The following is a 26,312-nucleotide window of genomic DNA, read 5'->3' on the forward strand; positions in this document are numbered from 1 at the left end:
TTCCCCCTCTGCACTGTGAATAATTCAGTCAGAAATTTTGTTTAAATACTATTTCTATATTTAGTATCCAATATTTAATAAATGTTATTAAATGGATAATTAGGAAGACAATGTCAGAAATGTGATGTTACTGACTCACATAGTAGCAAAATATATTTAATTTATTAAATGTATAATTTTGACCTTTCAAAATTTGAAGTTAAAAATTTTCAGAGCTATAAGTATATGCTTATGGAACTCAATAAAAGCCTAGAATATGAAGTTTTCTAAATCTCTCTATCCCTTCTGTCCTTCCCCTTCTCTTACTTCTCTCCCTTCCATTTCCTTTTCTATTTCTCTCTTTTTTCTTCTTTATTTTGTTCTTTCTTGTCTTTAAAATATATACAAATTATCTTAATTATTATTACACTTCTTACATAAGAAACTTAATAGTATATCAGTTAATAAGGAAAAGATGCAGGTAAACCAGAAGTAATTTAGTACAGAATTACCAATTCAACTAAAAAATATCATTTGCATACAATGAAGAATATACAAAATTCAAACTAAAGAAACAAATTGTCTCTAATACTGAAATTTTAGTATTTTACTATTTTACTATCTAATACTGAAATTTTACTATCAGGGTTTGCTTGTTCATAGGCTTTTTTTTTTCTTCAAAAGCAACTATATTATAGTGAGGGAACTTAGCTATTTGGGGACTTCAAGGCCAATCAGTCTGAATAACTTCAATTTTAGAGGGTGTCATCACTATTTCAATGAAGCAACTACAAGTGTGAAAATATATTGAGAGGGGAATCCAAGATGGCGGGCCAGAGGGAGGCAACATTCTGTATTGCTCTGTGACCCTGTCTCACCTACTGGGAATACTGCATCTCGGAGAGTGATAGAGGACCCCTATACAGCTGCTGTTATGCAGAAATCACCGGCACTGTGCCCCCACACAGGGCTCCAGGCCTTAGTGTTCTAGGAGGACTCCCTGTATTCAAGCAGGACTCCTGGCTCCTGACACCCAGCTCCCAAAGTTCTAGCCAATGCAGGGCTCCCGCGCCTTAGCAGGATCACCTATCAGCACCACTGCAGAACTCACAGACTTGGATGGGCTCCCATGCAGGTCACTCAGCAGCTACCAGGCTTCACCACAATGCTATCGCCCTGCTCCCCCCACCGCACCACACACCCTGATACTGGAAGCAGACTGTCTCCATCTTGGCTCACCTTCTTTGCCATATTTGGTGGGGGCACATCCCAGATTGAAACTCCAACTGGCCAGGTACCTGGTTTCTAACACCCCCCTGTCCACAGTGGAGGTAATCCAGCACAGTAATTGCCCAACTCAAAACAACTCTCAGTGGGATAGGTGCACAGTGTGACCAGCGCCACTAGGGGAGCCCTGGGGAGAGAGGTCCCTCAATTGGGAACTGCTAAGGGAAAGGAAAATGGGCAAGTTTGGAGACTAACGGAGAGACAGTGAAATGTGAAATCGTCAGGCAAGATAGGGAGAGAGGTCCGGGCACTCAAATTTTACCACCAAATTTTACTGCCACTCTCTTTTTGGGATGAATGGACGCCCAAAAAGCCCCTCGAGGTGCAGTCTCCCTGCAGGGACTGGCGGGTGCCACTCCTCCCTTCCAGGTGCCCTGCACCAGGACTCTGGTTATCTTCACCATCCTGAGGGCAGAGACACCAGCAAACAAAGACAACCACACCTATTGGATGAGAAGGGAATCAAAAAAGATACGGATCTCTAAAACTAGCAACAATCCTGGTTTCTTCCTTAGAGAATTTTTCTTTCTCTTTTTTCTTCTTCCCCTTTATCCTCCCGCCCACACATCCCTAACATATGTGAAACCAAAAACTTTGCATGAATTAGGGTTTGAGGACTGGGACATCTGAACAATATAATATAGATATGGTGTACATGCCCCCCTTTCTTTTCTTTTTTTTTTTATTTTTCTTTTCCCCTCCAATTTTTACTACTTTAGCGTCCTTTATTTTTCTAAATACATATGTGTGTTTGTTTATATACTCTTCTGTCTTCCCACGTACTTGTCTACCCAAAACTACTTCTTGTCTATTTTCTTAATACTAACCCTCTTCATAAGATTTTTCTTTCACACTTCCTAAGATATTTTATCTCTATAATCTCACATCATACCTCCTCAGCATATCATCCTACACCTCACCCCTAGCTCATTACCAACTGTCATAAACTGTAAACGCTCTTATAAACCTAATAGCTATATTATATATAATAATTAAATCCAACATTTCTGTACATTGTGACCAAACCATAAACGTCTTCATAGCAACAAATTGTTCATAGGTGGTATATTGTAAATTTTAGGAACTTTTAACATTGTTCTTCCCCACAAAGGAGAGGTTATGGAACCCTACAGGAGCAATACAAATTTATAGGGGAAAACAATAACACCCTGGACCCACAGAGCTAGAAGGGAAGACACATGAGCAACATGAAAAGACAAGGGAAGAAAGTGCCTCAAACAAATCAAGATACCACATTATTAGAATCCATGGCAACTCCAGCAGAAGAAATTCCAGAAAAGGAGTTCAGGATGTACATGAATAAAAGGTTCTGTGAACATAAGAAAGATATAAGAGAGAAAATAAGGCAGCAAAAGACTATTTTGACAAGGAGCTATATAAACAAGTACAGGAAGCAAAAGATCACCTCAGCAGGAAGATAGAGGTTCTAAAAAAAAAAAAAAAATCCTTGAAATGAAAGAAACAATAAACCAAATTAAAAGTTCAGTTGAAAGTATCACCAACAAAGTAGACCACTTGGAAGACAGGACATCAGACAATGAAGACAAAATTTATAATCTTGAAAAGAATGTAGACCACACAGTGAAAATGATAAGAAACCATGAGCAGAATATTTAAGAAATATAGGATAGCATAAAAAGAACAGATTTAAGAGTTTTTGGAATAGAGGTGAGAATAGATTTCCAAACCAAAGGAATGAACAACATATTCAAAGAAATAATATCAGAAATTTTTTCCAACATGAAGAATGAATTGGAAAACCAAATTCAAGAAGCCTACAGGACGCTGAATGTACAAAATCACAACAGATCCACACGAAGTCACATTATAATGAAAATGCCCAACATACAGAATAAGGAGAGAATATAAAAAGCCACGAGAGAAAGGAATCAGATTACACATAGGGGGAAACCAATTAGGATAACAGGAGATTTTTCAACACAGACCCTGAAAGCTAGAAGATCCTGGAAAAACATATACCAAGCTCTAAGAAAATTGATGCCAATCAAGAATCTTGTATACAGCAAAAATAAGCTTTAAATTTGATGATAAAATAAAAACCTTCCATGATAAACAAGAGTTAAAAGAATTTACAGCTAGAAAACCGGCACTACAAAACATCCTTGGCAAAATATTTCATGAAGAGGAAATGAAAAATAACAATAAAAATCAGCAAATGGAGGTAGTACCATAAAGGAAAAACTAACAAAGAAGAAAACAAGTCAAGTTAAATAACAAAAATAAACAAATACAAATTATGTCTCAGTAATAACCTTGAATGTTAATGGCCTAAACTCACCAATCAAAAGACATAAGCTAGTAGCTTGGATTAAAAAAAAACAACAACAAACAATATCCTGCTTTCAGGAGACTCATCTGATAGGAAAAGACACACAGACTGAAGGTGAAAGCTTGGGAAAAATCATACCACTCACATAGACAAACACACATCAAAAAAAGAAGACTTCAGACTAATATATCCAATGAATATAGATACAAAAATTCTCAATAAAATTCTTGGAAATAGAATACAGTGCACCATGATCAAGTGGGGTTCATCCCAGGGATGCAAGGTTGTTTCAACATATGGAAATCAATAAATGTAATTCATCACATCAACAGATACAAAGGTAAGAATCATATAATCATCTCAATAGACACAGAAAAAGCATTTGACAAAATACAGCATCACTTCATCTTCAAAACACTAGAAAAAATAGGTGATAACAGAAAAATATCTCAACATTGTAAAGATTAGCTATGCTAAGCCCCAGGCCAACATCATTCTAAATGGAGAAAAATTAAAGGCATTCCCGCTACAAACTGGAACAAGACAGGGATGCCCTCTTTCACCACATCTATTTAACATAGTTTTTGAAACACTAGCCAGAGCAATTAGACAGATGAAAGAAATTAAAGGGATACGCATAAGAAAAGAAGAACTTATATTATCTTTATTTGCTGATGATATGATTCTACACCTAGAAGACCCAAAAAGTTCCAACAGAAACCTTCTAGAACTAGTAAATGAATTCAGCAAAGTAGAAGGATATAAAATCAACACCCATAATCAAAGGCATTTCTGTATATTATGACAAACCATCTGAAAGGGAAATGAGAAAAACTACCCCATTTAGCCTCAATAAAAAAAAAAAAATACTTGGCAATCAACTTGACGAAAGAGGTGAAAGATCTATCTGTACAATGAAAACTACAGAACCCTAAAGAAAGAAATCAAGACCCTAGAAGATGGAAAGATCTACCTTGCTCTTGGATAAGCAGAATTAATATTATCAAAATGACTATGCTTCCAAAAGCACTATACAGATTCAATGCAATTCCGATCAAAATCCCAATGGCATTTCTCATAGAAATAGAAAAAGCAGTCATGAAATTCATCTGGAAAAATAAAAGACCCAGAATAGCTAAAGCAATCCTTAGCAGAAAGAGTGATCAGATGGCATCCCTATACCATACCTTACACTATACTACTGAACAATAGTAACAAAAACATCATAGTATTGGCACCAAAACAGACTGGTAGACCAATGGTACAGAATAAAGGACAAAGAGACTAACCCACATAATACAGTTATCTTATATTAGACAAAGGTGCCAAAAACATACATTGGAGAAAAAATAGCCTCTTCAACAAATGGTGCTAGGAAAACTGGAAATCCTTATGCAACAAAATGAAATTAAACCCCTATCTCTCACCATGCACAAAACTCAAAGTGAATCAAGGACCTTGGAATTAAACCAGAGACCCTGAATCTAACGGAAGAAAAAGTAGGTCCTAATCTTCATCATGTCAGATTAGGCCCCAACTTTCTTAATAAGACTCCTATAGAGGAAGAATTAAAGTCAAGAATCAATAAATGGGATGGATTCAAACTAAAAAGTTTCTGCTCAGCAAAAGAAACTATCTGTGAGGTGAATAGAGAGCATACATCTTGGGAGCAAATTTTTACCCCTCACACATTAGGTAGAGCACTAATCTCTAGGGTATATAAAAACACAGAAAGCTAAACACCAAAAAATCAAATAACCCAATCAGTAAATGGGCCAAGGACCTGAACAGACACTTTAGAGAAGAAGAAATAAAATTGATCAACAAATATATGAAAAAGTGTTCAACATCTCTAGCAATTAGAGAAATGCAAATCAAAACTACTCTATGTTTTCATCTCAGTCCTGTCAGAATGGCAATCATCAAGAATGCAGGCAACAATAAATGTTGACCAGGATGTGGTGAAAAAGGTACACTTGTACATAGCTGGTGGGACTGCAAATTGGTGCAGGCAATGTGGAAAGCAGTATGAAGATTCCTTGGAAAACTGGTAATAGAACCACCATTTGACCCAGTTATCCCTCTACTTGGTCTATCCCAAAGGACTTAAAAACAGCATACTACACGGACACAGCCAGATCAATGTTTATAGCAGCACAATTCACAATAGCTAAAGTGGGACCAACCTAGATGCCCTTCAATAGATGAATGGATAAAAAAAATGTGGTATACATACACAATGGAATATTACTCAGCAATAAAAGAGAATAAAATCATGGCATTTGCAGGTAAGTGGATGGGGTTGGAGAAGATAATGCTAAGTGAAGTTAGCCAATCCCAAATACACAAATGCTGAATGTTCTCTCTGATACAAGAAGACTGATTTATACTGGAGTAGGGCGGGGGAGCGTGGGAGGAAGAGACGAACCCTAGATAGGGCAGAAGGGTGGGAGGGAAACTGAGGGGGCAGAGGTTAGAAATGATGGTGGAGTCTGAGGAACATCATTATCCAAAGTACATGTATGAAGACATGAATGGTGTGAATATATTTTGTATACAAGCAGAGATATGAAAAAGTGTGCTCTATATATGTAATATGAATTGTAATGCATTTTGCTGTCATACATTAAAAAATTTAGAAATATTGATAATTTGTAAAAATACATTAAATAACAAAATATATTTATCTAAATCTATGTATTTATCTTCCTATACACATATTAAAATTTAATTTTTTGGCCATTTTTTCACATCAATATGATTCCTTCCTTTCAGTACTCCAAGCTTTGACATGAAGCTAGATCTTTTCAAAGACTGTAGTAATGGGGATTTCTGGAAAAAAGGAGAAGTGGAAGGAACAGATTGAAGATCTTTCAAATGTGGGGAATTATGTACTAAATCCAAATTCTACCGTATCATTCCCACTTGCATTTTCTTGGTCTGGGCAGTGAAAGAATTTGACTGTTACTAACTTATCTGTGTGTCATATCCTACTACAAACTGCATCTCCTTGGACATTGCTATGGCCTGTCTACATTTGCTCTCAGTAAAAAGGGAAACTAATATACACAGAGGCACAATGAGGCCAATGAGCTTCTTGTGGAGAAAATCTTATAATCTATTTTATGAGAAAGTATGGTAATTGTTTTAAGAAATTCAATAGATTATGCATAGAGTCTGAACTCTTATAGTAGATGTTTGATAATATTTTTTATTCAAATGCCAGGAATTTATGCAATTTTAAAATAACTAAATACTACTGAATCTTTAAAGCATTTAAAATTATATGAATAAGTCTGAACTTAAAGCAGGGAGTGAGGGTATCATGAGGGGATAATTCATGTTGTTATCTCTTCTTATCTCTTTCTTTTTCTTCTTTCTTTCTTTTTTTGGTTTCTTTTTCTTCTTCCTTTTTTCCAAAAAGAAAACATAATTTTTAATAAATTTCAAATTGCCGTATTCTATTTAGTTGAAAGTCATCTTATGAATTCCTTGTGCAAATTTTCATGTCTTCTCTGCTTTCTGTATCCAACAGGCTTAGAAGAAATTAAGACAAAAAGAGAATATCACAGTGTAAATAAAAATATATGACATCAAAACTGTGAAGTCCTCCCATAGTGCATAAAACAATGAAATATCTTAGACAATTTCCTCTTTCTCTGTGTTTCCAAGATTTTCTAGTCAATAAGGAAGCTAAGCGGCCCAGTCAGACGCAGTGAACTGTGTGAGACACGTTTACATATGCCAGTGAATCTGCTCAGCAATCTTAAGCAGCAGAGCAGCATTTTCTTCTGTTTACACAAAAAGAGAGTGAGGCTCAATCAAATAATAAACAACTTTCCCAAGGTCACAAAGATAAGAAGCAACTGACCAGGGACTTAAACCCGGTTGTGCCTAACTCAAACCCTATTACTTAAGGGATTTTTGCCTTTTGGTTGACTGGTTTTTCAAGTAAGCAATGAAAATAAAACCTCTATACAGCAGAAACTCAAACTGCTGTCAAAACACAAAATGGTATCGTTCTCCCCTTTTCTCATTTAATAGTCTCTGCAATTTATCAAATAATTGTTAGATATTTATATACATTATAAATGCAGATATAAAATAAAAAATACTTCTATGCCTCTTTTATTCTTCTAAGTGTTCACTTTTAAGTGTTCTGTAATAATAATAAATGGTGTTATTATATTCTGGGTCTCTGTTTCAAGAAGAGAAATAACAAGTAGCTTGGGTTGCAAATTTTCAGGTTTTATTTTTAAGTGCATAACAGGGGCTCAGGAAGAAGTCCCAATGCTTTGGCTAATTGGAAAAGGTCCTCTGAGTTGGTCTTTGTTTCAAGAATCAATGTATAAACCACTAAAACATGCAGTGTATAATCAAGTGTGAAATATGTGCTATGATTTATGAAACCTTTAGCAATTTGAAGAAGAAATTAAGGAATAAACTATCAGTATTACATAAGCAAGAAGGTAAAATGGATATAGGAGTTTGAAAAAAGTCATTATTTTCTAGGGTTCAGTAGAATTTCTCATTTCATGAAAAAGCAAACTCTGCTACAGAGAGAGAATTAGGAAAAAGAGAATATTGTTGGGATAACCCAATTACAATAAATGAGAAGTTGTACATTGAAGTAAAGAAAACACCATTTTCTCTTATTAGACTAAAAAAAAAGCATAATATCTCTGCTGGTCTCTGGTTCTCACACTGGATCAAATCTAGCAAAAGTACGATATGAAAAATGGCCACAGCATACTTAATTACTTTCCTTAATTACTCAGAGATCGGCAACAGCAAGAATATCTAACATGGGCCCATTTTATTTCTGCTTCACAATCCAGTGTGTCACCAGGTTTATGTTAATTAGAAAACAAATGAGCAGAACTATAAATAAAAGTCACTAACAAGCAGCAGAGATGGTCATTTCTGTGGCCAGTATCCTTGTATCAAAGAAGACTCTTCTTTTAGAAAAGCCAGCTCTGGACACTTGTGTTCATAGGAAGTTCTCCTCCTAGATGAATCATTAATAATTAATTATATGTGTATTCTATGAGAAATTAAGGAGTCTCTACTAGTCTAATTCACAGATGTAGGAGATAGCCACACACCAGGTAACCTCAAATGCTGTAGATGGTTGGTACCATGGTAAAGTTTATGACAATCCCTGAAACAATGTGGCACTTAATTTTGTAACAGTGATTCATTTTCTATCTGGTCCAGTCTCCTGAGATTCATTTTCCTACTAAACTAATCTTCAGAATGTCAGACTGTGATTAGCAATAGTGACACATTTTACAGATTGGGTCCTCAGATATGTGTCTACCCTGTTGCTATAGAAAGTTTGGTAGACATATTGGCGATTATAATCTTGACATTAGGAAAACTGGCATAAAATTAAATATAGATTTCCTTACCAAGCAAGATTTGACCAAGATTTCACATCTAGAAGAGCTGAGTAGTTCTAAGCAAATCATATGATTAAATACATCATAATAGATGGAATATTATAACTACCCTATAAAAGATAGGATTGAGAGGGGTAGGAGACTACATGTGCCTAACAGATTAATGTATAATTTGCACATTTGTCAATCATTTTTTACAATTTAGGGTAGTATTTGAACGGTCACAATGTAAGAAGAGGTTTTTTACTATTAGGTTCAAATATCGAATGCTTTGATTATTCTTAAAATGCCCTTAAACTTAAAATAAAAGCAACATATTTCCTACAGATACTATTTGCCAAAAGTGTTATATGTAAAAGAAGAATGTGAGGAAGAATTTGGAAGATTTAAAATGTCATAAAGGATACAAGGTAAGCCAAGGCAAGTAGCATTATAAATCTCTTTTCATCACAAGGATGTCTGAAGGCTGATTGTATATGCAGAGACCCCTGTAATATAGTAGAAGGATATTTAGATTTTACATTGCTAGCATAAGCAGTGAACTATTGGAAATAAAATTGTCTTGGATTTTCCTTTCAACATCAGTTTTGTTCATCAGGCTTAGAAGATAACGTTAACATTTGAGAAAGAAAAATTAGCTCTTCAAGTAGCTGGAGAGAAATACTTGAAGGAAATCCTTCTTACTCTCTTTCTGCAAACAGAAACACACAGCTATAGGATGAGGGAGTTTACTCTCTTGTCTAGGATTAGGGTAATGGACTTAATGAGTATGGAAAGGGAGAGAGAGTGATGTAATTGTATTAACTTCTATTTCCAAATGTGTTATATTAGGAGGAAGACTATAAGTCAAAACTGTCCATGATTATTTTTGTATAAAATATTGTAAACTCCCAAAGAACCCGCTTTTGTCTACCTTTGTGCTTTTCTAGAATTTAGAACAAGAGTATATGTTCACGATGAACATTAAGATTTTTGAAATCTGTGGATTAACCACTAAAATATCTTGCCAGACATTAACATGTAAAATATAAAACAGGGATATTAACACATGATCATTGAAAGAAAACTGTCTGTGCCATTGGGAGGAAGCTGTGGCTTTATGTAGCACTGCTTAAATTATGTACAAAAGAAGTCAGCCTCATGTTGCTGACACCAATCCTCTGCAAAACCTGCAGATATAAAAGTTGAGGAGTAAATTACAGCACTAATAAAGTTAACCTGGTAGAGTCCAAAATGGCATATGCAGCAGAGGAAAAAAGCAAACAGAAATGGTTCATGCTGTTATAATTGCTACAATTTCATTGGCAATTTAAATAAAATAATTCAAATTGCTGCAATTAACACACACATAGAATTCAAAGGATGGTGGGTGACCTCACACAAAACACACCGTGGAATCAGCCCTCCTCCAAAGAATTAACCTTCATAAATCATTTTCATCCAGAGAATGCCTGGCTTCATGTTCTGCAAAGAGTATGAGCACAGGAAAAGTAAGGCCCCTAAACAAGAATGCTCATAATCAGCAAGCACTGTCTCCTGGTTTATTTCATCCATATGAATACACAGAGATTGGCTGTGTTACATTCACAAACTCCCTGGCTGAAGGTGGGATTTTGCTTTTTCTGCATGGGTACCCCTGTGTAGTTCAGAAGGAACCTGTCAGCAAGGATTGAAGGCTGCTGTATTGCTGAGAAGTGAGTCTGATTTACGTTGACAGAGATTCCACTTTTACTTGACTGTGGGGGCACAGGACCATCTTGTCTGTGGTTTAGCTCTGGATAAAGGGCTCTCTTCTCCAATGCATTAGAGAGCAACAGCCACAAATTGTTATTTGTGATATAGAGGAAATGTGTTCAATGCTTCTCCAGTCACCTGAAAACAAATTTTAGACATACTATCTCAGATATTTTGGAAGGCTTTTTTCTTATCAGGTCAAACTTATGCAAAGAATCAACATTATTAAGAATGATGATTTGTGGTCAAAAATTAAAGAGTAACAGCTAGATGTGCCTAATATAATTTGAGAGATTACCTATACTATACCTTGTTCTAAAGTCAAGATGTGGGGAGAAAAGTAAGCCATGTGAACAAATGCCTAATAGAAGACTTAAAAGTATGTTTAATATCAAGAATGTATGCCTTTTTAGTCCCTTAAAATAATCTTGATTCTGGATGATGCTATTTCAAGACTAAAATTATCCTCTGTACCATTTTGTAGTACACATATAGATGCTTTATAATACAAAGGCACTGAAGGTATTGAATTAACCACTTGCCACTCATATTTGCTCTTAAAATTGTTTTCCTACTAGGATTGTATTTGTGCCTGGTATGACTAATTTTTATTGATGTATTATTTAGTCCAAATCATATTTAAAATACATTCCCTCCTAAATTTAATGTGTAGGATGGTTATTATGTCATTGGCAATGGGAAAATAGAATAGTTAATAATAGAATAGTTAATAATTAAAATAATTGAAGGAGAAAGTAAAATTGTATCAGCTGTGGAAATGGTAAATATGAGTAGGGAGGGAACTGTTCCTATTTGCAAATTATTCATACAAGTGATATTCTCTCAGATGGAAACAATAAACAAAAGCCTCTATTTAAATTAACATCATATGAAAGGTCCTGGTTAGATTCAGAAGTTTCAAGTAGGATATAATAGTGGGGGGTGTGAAATGAAAACCAGAGAAGCCATCAGATGCACATAACTTTCTTGTGAAGTTCAAATCCAAGTAGTCAGAAAAAAAAAGTGTTGGCAAACTAATAGAACGAAAACAAAAATCAAAACTAAGAAAAAATCAAAATTCTTGAATACAAGACATTTGTATGCAAATCAGCTGAAATGAAAGCATGTTGGTTTTGAAATAAGTACTCCTCAAAAAGCTGCAAAAATAAAATTCTTAAATGGTTATCTGAACATTATTTAAACCAGCTTAAATGGTGCATGCTCAAGAATAACAAATTTTAGTAATTTATTCCCAAAGTGACCTTTTCCAGGCCATAATAAATCATCCATATATAGTGTCTTTTTCCATGAACCTACCATTTTAAAAAAAGGCAAAAATGAAAGTACAGCTGAGAGCATGAGGCAGTCACTAACTCAAATAAGAAAACTGAAATTGGAGCATGTAAGCAAAAATCTAACTCCCTGGCTGAAATTCATCTTTGAAGAAAGTATGTGTCCTGTCACTACAACCACCTCCTTCCTCCCACTCCATATTCCTTTCACCTCTGTGGCTAATCAGAAAAAGTACAGGTGTCATTGTCCTTGATGCTTGCTGTTAGCAAGCATATGATGAATAAATAAATAGGTTTTAAAGAAATGAATAAAATGATTATTGATGATTCTGTCTGTCCCATTGAAATAGAAGCTCAAGGGACTAATGTTGAATTTGAGATTTCAGACCCAAAGTATTCAATATTACTCTTATTTGAAAAAGAACTGTTTCTATGAAAGTTTTATAGTAGTAAAGATAATACTAATTTTGTGTGTGTATGTGCGTTTTATAGCCTTCCTCTTTTTAACCAACATTTTTGAGCCATTTAAGAGCTTCATATTCTGTCTAAATTCAAGACTGAAATTTAAAAGAAAAACAACTTTGGGGAAATAGTTAGAGTTTCATTGTTTAATTTCCTACAGTCTATTCCAGCTTATTGAATATCATGGTTTACCAATTATGTGAGCTTTATTTAGGAGACTGGGTCATCTGCCTTTAAACCAAGAACAAAGATGGGAGAGGGAGAGTTACATGCTTTAAGCAAATTTACCTCTTTAAAAATTAGGCTATAAAAATACAAATACAAAACATACACAATTATGTAATTAGGCATATTTAAAGATAATAAAGGGAAAAAAGAAACTATAGCAATGCAACTATCATCATGGTTAATATAGAATTTAAACAATAAATAAAATTACATTTTACAATTTTTAATGAACTATTGAATTTTAGATTTCAAATGAATGATGCTTAAAATTCCCAGAATGAAAATGACCACTTTCTACCGTGATTCCCTAATTACAAAACAAATAATAACACTAAGTACATGAGGCTGATAAATTTCAATAATTGTATAGCAAAGTATACTAGCAATATGATGCCGTACTCTAAATTAAAAATATGTGGATACATTGGAATCTAAACAAATAGAGTTTAAACAGGCTTGCCTGTAATGTTCAGCTTTGAAGAGCACTTTTGCTAACTGAATAATGAGCACAAAACACAGTAGATCAGTAAGTGTGCAATAACAGTAATAAAAAGTCTTAAACAGAAAAATGAGTTGGATTTTCTTCATATCCACAGCAGTGGATTTTAAACGAGCCTGTGGGAAGAAGTGTTCAGATCATAACAGATTACATACCTTTGGGCAGCAAATAATGAACAATATATTAACATATATTTCTCTGATAGTGTGCAATATTGGAAAAGAACAAGCTATCCATGATTCTTATTAAAAGCAAATCTTTGCCTTGATCAGACATGTTGTCTGCAGTCACCCAAAGCAGCAAAATATTTTTCAAAACGCACTTATGACAACTTGAATACAGAGCAAAGAGGAAAAATTCAAGATTCTATATGAATTAGGTACACTAGGAGGAATGAAGGTGAAAAGGATATTTTTCAGTTTGACCAGAAAAACTACTACTCAGAGAGAATAGTTAAGAAAACTAGAACAAAGGTGTCAAATTGGTCAAAGTAACCTTTAAGTAGCTCTGGAGAGAAATATCAGAGGATTTAGAATAAAAGTATTCAGTAACCCAAAGTATTTATTGTTAATATTTTATTTTCTTTAAGGCATATACTTCAGAAATCCCTTACATGAAGTGAAAAAAAAGTAGTTCTGCTCTTTTTGAACAATGCATCTCTCAAAGCATTGCTTATGAATTATTTAACCTTTCCTATTTGTTCATATAGTGAATAATGACTCGGCAATAACTTAAAAGAAATAGAGTTTAATAAAACGTTCAATGCTTCATATATTAATGCACATCTAAAGAGTAAATAGCTAACTTCAATTCAAAAAATAGTGTAAAATGTGGATATCAAACCAGCAAGATTCTGTTCCTGTTTGAGGAGAATATTTGCAGAGCTAAATTACCTTAATCTAACCACTTCAATATGGTTCCTTTGACTCTGGGCAACAAAAGCCTTTTTATGCAAATGATCAGGAGAATAGTGTGATGACAAGTCTGCAGGTCAGAGTTAGAATGTAGTAAAACTTTTGCTGGTTTGATTTTAGGAGGCTGATGGATTCAACTGACAGTGCTACTTGTCCCTTTCTCTACGTGTACCTATATGTATTGCCCCAGGGCTCCAAAAGTTATAGTAATCAAGCCATATGACTCTGAATGATTTACATTGCAGAAGATATCTAAATTTCTAATCATCTTGCCAGAGATACTGATCACTGTACAGAGTAAATAATAAAGGAAGTAAAAAATAAGTCAAAGGGGAGAAAAGTGAATCACTCCAGTTCTACTAAAGACTGACTTATATTGCTGATAGTAGAACCCAAACAGTTGAATCCCAGACATCCACTGAATCCATTCTGAGCTCAGTATTCACTGAGTAATATTCAAATGGAATTTAACTAATAAGTAGGTAGGGCTATTCATTGTACAACACAATGGTCAATTGATTAAATAGATTAAATAGACCCTTTGGTATTAAGCTATACATTCTTGACTTAGGAAGCAAATGGGAAGGAGAGAGGAATCAGACAAGTACAATATATAGGTTATGTACATTTTTAACTATTGCAAGTCCTGTGGTGGAAAAAAAAATGTTTACCTAAGTACAATTATGTTGGTAAAATAATGTCCAAAGGGCATCAACTGACAGAAGTTGGTTTGTCTAATATAGGCAAGTAGACTCCCTTTTTTTCCTAATTTGAACCAAGCAGGCAAGATATGTACATACAGTACTAATTTTTATAGATTAATTTTATTTTACTTATTGGTTTGTTTGCTTGCTTATTTATTTATTTTGTGGTGCTGAGGATCTAACACAGGGTCTTGGTATGCTAAGCAAGAGCTCTATCACTGAGCTACATCCCAGTCCTACTGTTTTTATTAATGATGGAAATGTATTGAATGAATTTGAATGCTATTGTTATTATTTTCTTCATTGAAGCTTGTAATCCTCTGAAAGAAAATGGATTTAGCAGCTGTTAATAAACCAGGCATTATTCTGCCAACAAAACAACCAAGTTTCAAAAGCTTCTGTTTGTCATATCTACCTATTTCTCACCATCTTCATTTCTTCTACCACAGGACAGTATTTCACTTATACTTTTTTAATAACTTACTCCTTGGGCCCCTGGAATATGATCTTTGTATTCATTCTCCACAGTGCAACCAGAGTTAAATTTTTCAATTGCAAATTTGATTTTGTCAACTCCCCCTAAACCTTGTCAGTCAAAACTTCCCAGTAGCTACCTGTCACTCATAACATTAACCTGGTCTACAAATCTCTATTTTCTAGTGTGACATTCAGGCCCCAACTTGCATCATTTTTCATACTTCACTCTCCAAGCACACTAGTCATTATTCAACTTGTTGAATGTCCTTTCTGCTAAGCCTTTGCTCAGTTTCCTCCTCAATCTAAAATGCTTTCCATTGTCCCCTCTCTATTGGCTTACTTTTTTCCTACTCTTCTTTCAAAGTTGAGTTCAAATGTTACTTCCTCTAGTTGTTTAATTATGTCATAGGTTTGTATTGCTTCCTTCCAAAGCTCCAATCTTAGAGCATATTGAGATGTATTTTATTCTCAGTTTTTAAAAAACTGTTTCCTGAAATTTAAAAAATGAAGGAAATCACATAAGAATGGACAGCTTAATGATTTATCACAAAGAAATCACTCATATGCTTACCACATGTGGAAGAATTTAGCATGCAATAGCACATGCCCATTTCCAATTACTGCATGCCTTTCATCTATTTCAGAAGATTCATAACCATTCTCTCTTGTTCCCCTTGATATATTATAAGACTCATGAGAGAATAAACTATATCTCTTATTTTAGTCACCATTTTACTCCAACACACCATGTTTAATAAATACATGTTGGTTTATCAATAATTCTGGGAAGCCTTCTCAATATGTCCTTCATTAATCCTTCCTACCCTGCTTTCATATCTGTCATCTTTGCTTCACTCCTTTGTCCTTAACTACATTACAGTTCTTATTGCATGAAACCACAGTACTAATTTAGAGCACATATCTATGAGTATATTCAATTATAACACATGGGATAACAAATCCATGAAAAAAAAAATGTGGCCCAACCTTCAGGGGCATTTGGGTAGGGAGCAGAAGAAAAACTTAAGTGATCTATCTAACTATAAGAAATATTTTATACACAATAATTACAGGTAGGGGCTGGGGATATAGCTCAGTTGGTAGAGTGCTTGCCTCACATGCACAAGGCCCTGGGTTCAATGCCCAGCATAATAATAATAATAATAATAATAATAATAATTATTATTATTATTATTATTATTATTATTATTATTACAGGTAGAGTAGAGCAGTGGTTTTCAAGATGATTCCAAAGACCTTCGGGCTATGGCAGAGCCATAGATGCATACACCCATGCATTTTATGTTTTGACTGTCAATTTCTAATTGAAATTTCTTTTGAAAAACATTTAGTGAATAAAAAGGACCTGAAAGCCACTGGAATAGATGCAAACTGCATTCTTTAAAAAAATGTTATAAATACCAAGTATTCAGGAGTCTATGTTCCCAGGCCCTCATTATCTCTTCATTAGAGAATTTCCAGAAACTTTGTGTGTACTCTAATTTAGAATGTACTTGGGCATCTGTAAGATTTTAGACTTTGGGTGACATAATTTCTATTCTTAGTCATCTTTACATTCCCAGGGTCTAATTTTTTTTAAAGAATTTTAATATTTATTTTTTAGTTTTTGGCAGACACAACATCTTTGTTTTTTTTTTTTTTTTGTATGTGGTGCTGAGGATCGAACCCAGGCCGCATGCATGCCAGGCAAGCGCAATACCGCTTGAGCCACATCCCCAGCCCTAATGTTTTTTTAAAAATGTATAAATGAATGAATGACATAATATGTTAATAGTTATTTTTTCTTTAAGAATCCCTTTATTAGGAAAAGGAGTCAGCAAGTGGCAGCACAAATAAGTCTCAGGAAGAGTCATTTGAAAAATAAAGTCAGTGAAGATATATGAAACCTTTATCCACAAAATGTAAGCACTTCTGACACTATCAGTTCCAATAATATTAATAAAGCTAAACTGGAACAACTGACATTCTATATAGTTATTTGAGTTAATATATTCACTCCAGCATATTTCCATCTATTTGTTTATCTCTGCATAAACATCAGTGAAAGATCTACTATTTGCTAGCTGCTTAACTTTTGTGAGTGTAGCATAATTATAAGTGAATTGATAAGTAATGAAAACATTAAGTGTTGTATAAAGATTATGACTCCAGAGCCTAGTAGGGCAATTAAATTTGATGTTTGTTACTCTGTCTCACAGTGAATAATGATACGGTTTCCCCTGTGATTATGTAAATAGCTGATTGATAACAACAGAGAAGTGGTTATGAAGGCCAATTCTACTCATTACTAAATATGTGACTAAGCAATTCGTTTTACAATTAAGGTGATTGGTAGCAAACACTATAATAAGGAACAGATGAGATCAATGTTGGACCCTAATGAGTTTAACATGGTAAACACTATTTTTTAATTTATTGAACTGTGAGAGGAATAAGAAATGAACATCACGGATCATTAGTATTTTTAAGTTCTGACTTGATTGCTAACACATTTGCCTGAGTCCAACATATATATATATAAGAATATAAAATGTTGCTAACTCTTTCAAAAAGTAAAAATATATGAAGACCAGTCCAGTCAGTGCATACAGCATGAGTCAGTAAATATGTATTTTAAAGTTGTTTTTGTTTTTGTTTGTTCTTCATTTTTTTGTAATAACAATAATTGTATAGATGAATATTCCCATTAAAATAAACTTTATCAGATATTTTAAAATCAAAGTACTTCTTTTATTTTTATAAGTGACCGAAAAGTAACAAGTGATCATCAGTAGGTGTAAGAATATAGCAAATAGATAATGAGAAATCAAAGAACTTCTGGGTCACTCAAAAGCAACTCAGATATTTACTAAAGGAACAAGCAAATCAGAGAACTAAAATAATTTTTGAAAAGATTTTATATTTTATAAAAGGTTCAAAATTAGTTATAACAATAAATATCAAAATTGTGTTGAACTGTTTTAACCATGTGTGATGATTTTTATTTTGTTTTGAATCACACCAGGCTGAGTGGGAGGTAGGTAAAGAAAGTTACTGAGTGCCTTAAGAATCTTAATATGACCCTGCCTTTAGGAAGCCAAGAACCACCTTCGATTCAGAGATATAAATCAAACTCCACATGTGAAGAATAAAGAAATAGTACCAGAATTATATAGTTTGTTCTTCACAAGGTAGATAGGAGTGTTTGAGGGGATTTGGACATACACTGCCTCCATCTTACAGCCTGAGGTTCTCTTAACAGTAAAAAATAGAAGAGAAAATTGGGAAGATATCTAATGGGTCATATCATATCATCCTGTTCCTTGGAATAAAATTTCACCCACCATTGTAAAGAAAAACACATTGCTTTAAGTTAAATTACATTGATTATTTGCTAGCGACTATGCTTTTTCAATCATCATCCTCTTTCCATGTTTTTCAGAATCTTTCTTAAAGTCAGAATTACTGGGGTTTCCAAAGCCACATGGTGGAAATTATCATTTTAAAACACAAATTAGTAATCCTGGAAAATTCCTATCAAAACACAACATTTACAATAAATGCATTTTTTTTCTCTCTTTTTTCTTTGCCACAATTAGCCATCTGGCAAATGAGATATAATTAGGTCATCATTTGGCAAGATGATCTCAATAGACAGAAAGAATACTAATAACACAATGAGTCACGTTCTATAATCTAATATAAATCATTGTCATTTTCTTGCACTTTGATTCTGTTCTAAATTACTCTCTTTGTTAATCCTTCAACAACTCTTGGGTGAAGATGAATAGTACAGCACATTCCCAACTGATAGACATGGTAACTTAAAATAAATGCCAAGTAATTTGTCCTTGGTCATACTGCCAGTTTCTAAAAGGGCATATTATTTACCTACTTTCTGATACCTTCTGATATAATTTACTCAAAAAACATTTGCTGGATACCTATCATTTATTATCACTGAACCAACCATTATCAACCATGAAAAATACCCACACTCCTAAGAAAGGGAATTCACAGAAATAAATGAGGAAAAAAAAAATATATATATATATATATATATATATATATATATATACAAATTTTAAAGTTAAAACTTTCTAATTTATGGAGTACAGAAGCAGCCAGGAAACTCTTCATAAAATAAGTTTTAAGGATATGGTTATAAAAGTTTGTCAAGTGACCAATTAGCTATGTGAATTCAATAAAAAAATAAGAATCTAAAGTAATTTTATTCTCTTTCTCTCTCTTATTGAACTAGAATTATAGGTCACAGTCTTAACCAGTATGGGCAACTCATGAGAAGTAGCAAGTTGGAGAGAGAAAGTAGTAAGTTAAATTTCTGTGTGGTTGAATTTGAATGTTGATGGCACATTCAATTATAAAGACCATAAGTTCTGGTGATATTAATTAAGACATAATACAGTTCTGATTCTCATTATTTGAAAATTTACTAAATAAGAATGTACAAGACTGAGAATGAAGTTATGGAGTAATATTTATACTTAAACAATGAGAAGAAAGCCTAACAAAGGGCCCTAAGTAGGAATGTACAGAAGTACAGATGGAGGACCTCTGTCATATAAACCAAAAATAAAAAATAAAAGCACAATAAATGGATTACTCATATTTTTCTGCATTCATATTATATAACAAAACCTTAAACTATCAAAGCTTACAACAAACCACTTAGTTTTCTTGCTTATTAGTCTACAGATCAGCAAGAGCAGCTATGTTTGGAGTTTTGAGCAAGCTGAGTTTGGCTCCATTTGAAAATAAAGCTTAGGTATCCTCCATATATCTCCTTATTCTACCCAGAACACCACTAATTAGGAATGTTCCTTTCATGCCACCTGGAAAAAGTATGAAAAGTCAAGCTGTTTTGGAAAGACCTGGAATAGAACTCATTGACAAAGGCAGAAGATGTTGAGAGAATGAAAAAAAGAGGCAAACAGATACAGGATTGCACAAATGCAATTATCAGAGATTTATGGAAAGAAATGTGTCCTGAGAGGCAGCCAGACAGGAGGATCCCAACACCTCAAGGCAGAAGGAGTTAGTTTATTTACTAGATCAGACAAAGGTGGGCATTCAAACCAGAATTTACCTGGCCTTTCTCAAAATCTGTGAAAATGATCAAATGTCTAAGAAAGATGGGGCTGACATAAAAGCTTTATGTTACTCTTAATAACTCTGCTATATCCTGTAGGGTTTAGAATGCATTCCAAAGTCACTCACCTGGTGGACAAAATGGCAGTTAGGACCAAGGTGGAGGAAGTCACGTCAAGTTGGATCCCTACACAGACATATTTCAAGCCTTTGCTTATCTCAAGTCCACATATGCTTTACTGGCCAAACAAAGCAAGGAACATATCAAAAAGTCAAGTATGCACTCCTCCTTGTCTAACAATGGAGATTCTGCAAAGTCATTTGAAAATGGGGATGGATATATAATTCTTAAATATGGACAAAGTAAAGAACTGAACACTGCGATCTAATCCGTTACAGAAGAACCTAACCAACAGTCACAGATCAAGTAGAAGAGCTAGATGGGCAGAGTTTATTGTTTGAGTAAATTCCCACTTTTTTCCAAATACAAAGATTTGGGGCAAAAGAGAATTCCTATAGTATAAACTCTTTTTTTTTCCCCTTGTTGGTAAATAGGAATATGTGGACTATTTTTAAAAAAATACCTATGTATGAAACCATATCAATTAAATTAAAATTTCTGAGACTGAAGTGCAGATTATTTATTTATTTATTTACACACAATCATTTTTACTTTTTAAAAATATCTCAGGGTACTTCTAATGTACAGGAAGGGTTCTACAGAGATAGATTCTCTACTTTATAGAGGATATTAAAGAAAAATATGAATAACTCCAATGTCATTTTACAACATAGTTCCAATTTCATATATATATGTTACATATGATAATGTACATCTATATAATACACATAAATGTATAATACATAAAAAGGAAATATATAGACACATCATGATCTATGATAGGATATTAAATGCTTACTACTTCTAAAATCTGATACAATAAGAAAAAATTATTAAATAGAAATTTAGACTAAAACAGAGGCCCAGAGTAGAAATTGCAAAATAATGGAGATTTTCAAAACTAGATATTAGACTTCTAAAAAGAAGGTGAAAATTGTGTGTTTTGAAAAATCTGAGAAAGAAAGAAGGAGAGGGAGGGAGGGGAGAACGGAAGAAAGGAAGGAAAGAAGGAAGGAAGGGAGGGAGGGAGAGATGGAAGAAAAGAAACTGAGTGAGACCAAGTATTTCTATAAGTGGTCAGCATGTTCTAAAACATCATGATGTGAGCTAAAATGTAGTGATATTCCTTTGAATCTAAATGATATCAGCCTAGAATTTTGTCATAAAGTTCTGACTATACTCTGAAATATCAGGTGAAAATAAGATTGAGAACATGTTAGTGACAGTTCAGTGTCCAACACACATTTATCTTCTCTGCCTTTCAGGAAACTTGATATGTTAAAATTGATCCTTTCATACTATGAAATGAGATAATTTTTCATCTCAGTTTGATATCATCAGGCATCCTTTACCTCACCACTTCATGACAAAAATAAAACATACCATTCCAATGGACAAAAAATAAAAAAAAATTTAAAAAACCAGAGTAAAATGGAGAAGAGGGAAAAGTCGCAATTGCCAAAAGTTTGGATATACACACATGCAAATGTAATATATCTCAGGCCTTAACTCAGTTGATTTGTTGGGCCTTTGCAAAAGATATGGGCAAATTTATGACCCATTTTCCTCTTTCTAAAAAATTATTTTGTTTCTAAGCATTGAGAGAAGACTGCCTGCATCCTTGTAAATAAATGTGCCTGTGGTTTGTGAGATCTAGGCACATATGTTTCAAGCATAAATGTTTTCTACTGGGAACTCTGTAGAAAACCTATTATCGAGAATTAGATGATTTCATGCCTCATAAGTTTAATACTAACTGGCAGAAGTCAAAAGGAATTAACTTTTTTGCAACTGTCTCACATCTCCAAACATTGTGCCAAGCATCCCGGTTTTTCAATGTTGACTGGGTAGAATAGTCCATGTATAGTTAATACGTGTACCAAACTCTTGATAATCTCTGTTGTTGCTTTTATTATTGCTATAGTCATTATTTATATGATCATTCAATATATGCCCTTTCAACTACAAACGATAAGCCCCACCTCTAAAATCACTCTAGTAGATACAAAAGTCTTGTGCTGCCACAATAACTTCTTTAATATTATCCTGCAGTTACTTTCACATGAATATTAAAATTACTGAAGAAAATAGAAAAGTTATGATTAAAAAAACAATCACTAAAGAAAAAAACAATATATTTTCTTTCATTAGACATTCTGAATGTTTACATCTTATTTAAGCAAAGTTCAGTGGCTGACCTAATCAGGCTAATGTGGAAGAAGAACTATATGAATTCTCAGCTCCACATTCTGATTATTCAACTGCATTCTTGTCTTTCCTTTATCCACAGGCTAGATTCAGGGAGCACAGCAACATGAACCCCACCTCACCCCTGAACAGCCTCTGACACTGATGACCATTGCTTAATAGAGGAAATGAAATTTCCCTTAAACATAACTCATTGACCTGAAGACAGCCAAAGAGCTCATGACCAAATTGAGGATTAAGTTCTGCCCGAAGATCTCTTCAACCATTACAGACCTCAAGGGAAAGTACTGTAGCAAATGTGCTCAGCATGTAGTAATCCTGCATTGGTCATGAAGCAGGAGAAATAGCCCTTCTCCCAGCTGAAATCTCAAAGGGAGGCCAAGCTCTTGTTATATTACTATGGTGATAGCACTGGTAGAGGGTAGCAGCCCACAGTGAACAAGGGGCAATAAAGTTTCCCTGATCCCAAGAACATGGGAACTAAGTTCATTCATTCCCAAGGAACGATAAACTCCTAAAGAGTTTTCCTTTAATATGGGAGGTTCATTTACTGTTTTATTAAGTGAGTACCGCCCATTGAGTCAGGATATTTTTACTCAGGGCGCACAGATACCATTCGATTTCACTGTCTAGAAAAAAAAGTGAACAACAAAGATCGGTAATCAGACTCAGAACCAAGTAGTGTCTGTGCTTTGTTAAGTATGAAGAAAAACAGAAAATTTCAAGCATGCAAATATGATTTCAGACAATAGAATGGCTTTTTTTTCCTCATGGTGCCCATGAGAAGTGCATTTGCCATTACCCATACTAGGAAATATCAATTGCAACCTGTCACTTTGATAAAAGTAACTATTCGTTGCACTCAAGCAAATCATCTCTTTTTTAAAGATTTTGAATAGAAAAATGCCACAAACATGTATGGAATTTAAAATACTGTATTTTAGTACATTGATTTTGAGAATAGCTGTTTAATGATATCCAATGAATTGTAATCATTATCATAGATATAATCTTATAAAATAGTATCTACTTTGGGTTTTGGAGAAGAAGCGAGTATTTCTGCAAACATTTTTTTCCCCTGTAATTGAAATGTTATTTACCTCTTCCTAACAGAGTGGAATGTATGGACTGGTATTTAAAGGTGATGCTGAATTTTCATCTGCTCTGTGCTGGCTGTGAATATCTCTGATGACCTCCTCTTTTTTCTTAGATGGGATAAAGGGACAAATACAAATATCCAGTGTTTTCATATAAAATGTCATTCATCACATGACTATGTCCATGTGTTTATTGTAAATCATTATTGTAAGAGCTACTCTGAGGAATAGCTCATACGTGGTATTAAGTCTAAAAGAAACCTAACATGTAATGTACATAGAAAGAGGTACATCTTATATAATATATGACTTATAATATTTTATTCAGTTTTCCCTTTCTCTAAATTTGTGCTTAGATTTTTAAATGAGTTAAAACATTTACTTAAAAAATCTATTTCTTTCCATTTCCATGGTGAAAAACTATTGATAGCTTTCTATGAGGCAATAGATCATATTTGGAAAGACCAATTTGATGCTAGCCATTTGATCTATGAGTGGCATATATTCCAGAAGGAGGTTTAATTATACATCTGACTCCCACTCACCCATTTGGCAGAGTTTCATTTGATTTTTATTAAACATAAGACTTGAAAACATGAGATATAGCTTTATCTTTCATTCTTTTTTATCCACCAAGAAAGTAGAATTTGAAAGCTGAAGTTCAAATTCTTATAGATAAATTGTTTTGTTCCTTATTGCTTTAGAACTGATTTCTTCATTCCAAAAGAGAAATCATTTTTCTTCTGAATACTCTGCAGTAGGTAACTTTACTAGGATCTCCTCTTCCCCATTCCACATACTTATAGATTGAGATTATTTTGGTAAATGACATTCATTACTAAGAACCATCCCAACATTCACAACAAGGCACACAACTTTAGTACACTCCTGTAAAGTGGTAACCTTGACTTTAGAGACTCATCACTAATGAGATATATAGTACATGGTCGAAATTCTCTCGCACTCAAAATTGAATCACTCAGTCAATAAGCATTTGAATATAGCAAAGTGATTAAGAATATCCTAAAACCTTCTGAAATACTTTAAATCTAGTATTGATTTTGTTACTTTGCATGTGAGTGACTTTGAGCAAGTCACTCAAGATCTTCAAACCTCAGTTTCTTTATCCTTAAAATGGGCATAATAATGGGAATTTTTTTTTCTGAATAATCAAGTACTTGTAAACCATTTAACCCCATGACAGGCACACAGTGCAAGGAAGATATGTGTTCTACAATGACTTGGATATTGTGCCTCTCTCTAGGAATCCAAAAGTGAACAAGTTGATGTTTCAAAGAGCTCAGTCTAGAGAGATACAAATGAGAAGATGTACCATTAGAGCATAAAGTGTTGGAGGACAAGGAGGGTTACTGTGGGAGCTCAGACAGGGTTGAAAACATTAGTTCAGAAAAGAAGAGGAAGGCAGCACAGAAATCTCAACAGCTGCCTGAAATGTGAGGGGATGTGGTTAGACTATTCAAAAGAAGAAGGGCATTAAAAATAGAAGACCGGGGCCTCATGGGATATAATGTTCTGCGTATTCATAAACATCTGGCAGCAATAATCTGGATATTAGCAGTTCTTCGTGCATACCCCTTCCTGCAAGATCAGAGGGCGTAGCTCACTCTCCTTGCTGAACCAAGCACAAAGATTCTTTAAAGAGTGGCAGATGAAAGGGAAAAGCAGCAATTTTATTATCCTTGCACAATATAATAATGACAAAATTATTAACAATGATAATACTAGTTATTATCAATGAGTAAACCAAATAAATTTACTCCAAAACTATTAGTTAATAAAAGAATCCTAAATATTTAGTATCCCTCACTCATTGCTCTTTTCAGAAGATTTATACCTAATCTGCTCCACAACTCCTTAGTCCCCAATAAACCTCACTAATCTTTTAGGCAAGCTTTTGGAAGGTCTTGGAATGTATTGACTTAGTTGCTGTTTCGATCTATGTTCATTTCTCTTCCTCTCCTCAATGACACTTTATTAGTAGATGTTTATTCTTTGTTCAGGTTTTATAGTAGCTTAGACAGTATTGAAGAAATTCATCTCTCATTTTATAAAGTATAACCATTTTCTTTCTGCTCATTTGGATCCAGTATAGGTAGTACATTTTCTATGAGAAATTACTATTCAAAGCCCAGAAATTTAGAGTTCAACTATCACTCTTGCCTCAAAAAAAAGGTATATATTCTAAAGCCAAATCATTCCCTTCCTTTCACCCTTACCACACCCACCCAAATGTACATGCACCAGGAAAAAAAACCATGTAAATATAAACTTAATTACATTAATATTTCACTAAAAATAAAATCCTTGTGATACAAATTGTATTTTATGTTTTTAGGCAAGCTTTATAACAAATCATATCACACAAATAAAAATTAAATGACATACCAAAGTCTCTCAGAACAGTTTGAGAAAATCCATGACGAGAACAGTCTAAGGTACTGCCCTTAAAATTTTCTTATAGTCATTT

The sequence above is a fragment of the Marmota monax genome, unplaced genomic scaffold, assembly GCF_021218885.2.
Source record: "Marmota monax isolate L192 unplaced genomic scaffold, Marmota_monax_Labrador192_F-V1.1 WCK01_AAM20220418_F8-fsc00023, whole genome shotgun sequence".
Taxonomy (NCBI): domain Eukaryota; kingdom Metazoa; phylum Chordata; class Mammalia; order Rodentia; family Sciuridae; genus Marmota; species Marmota monax.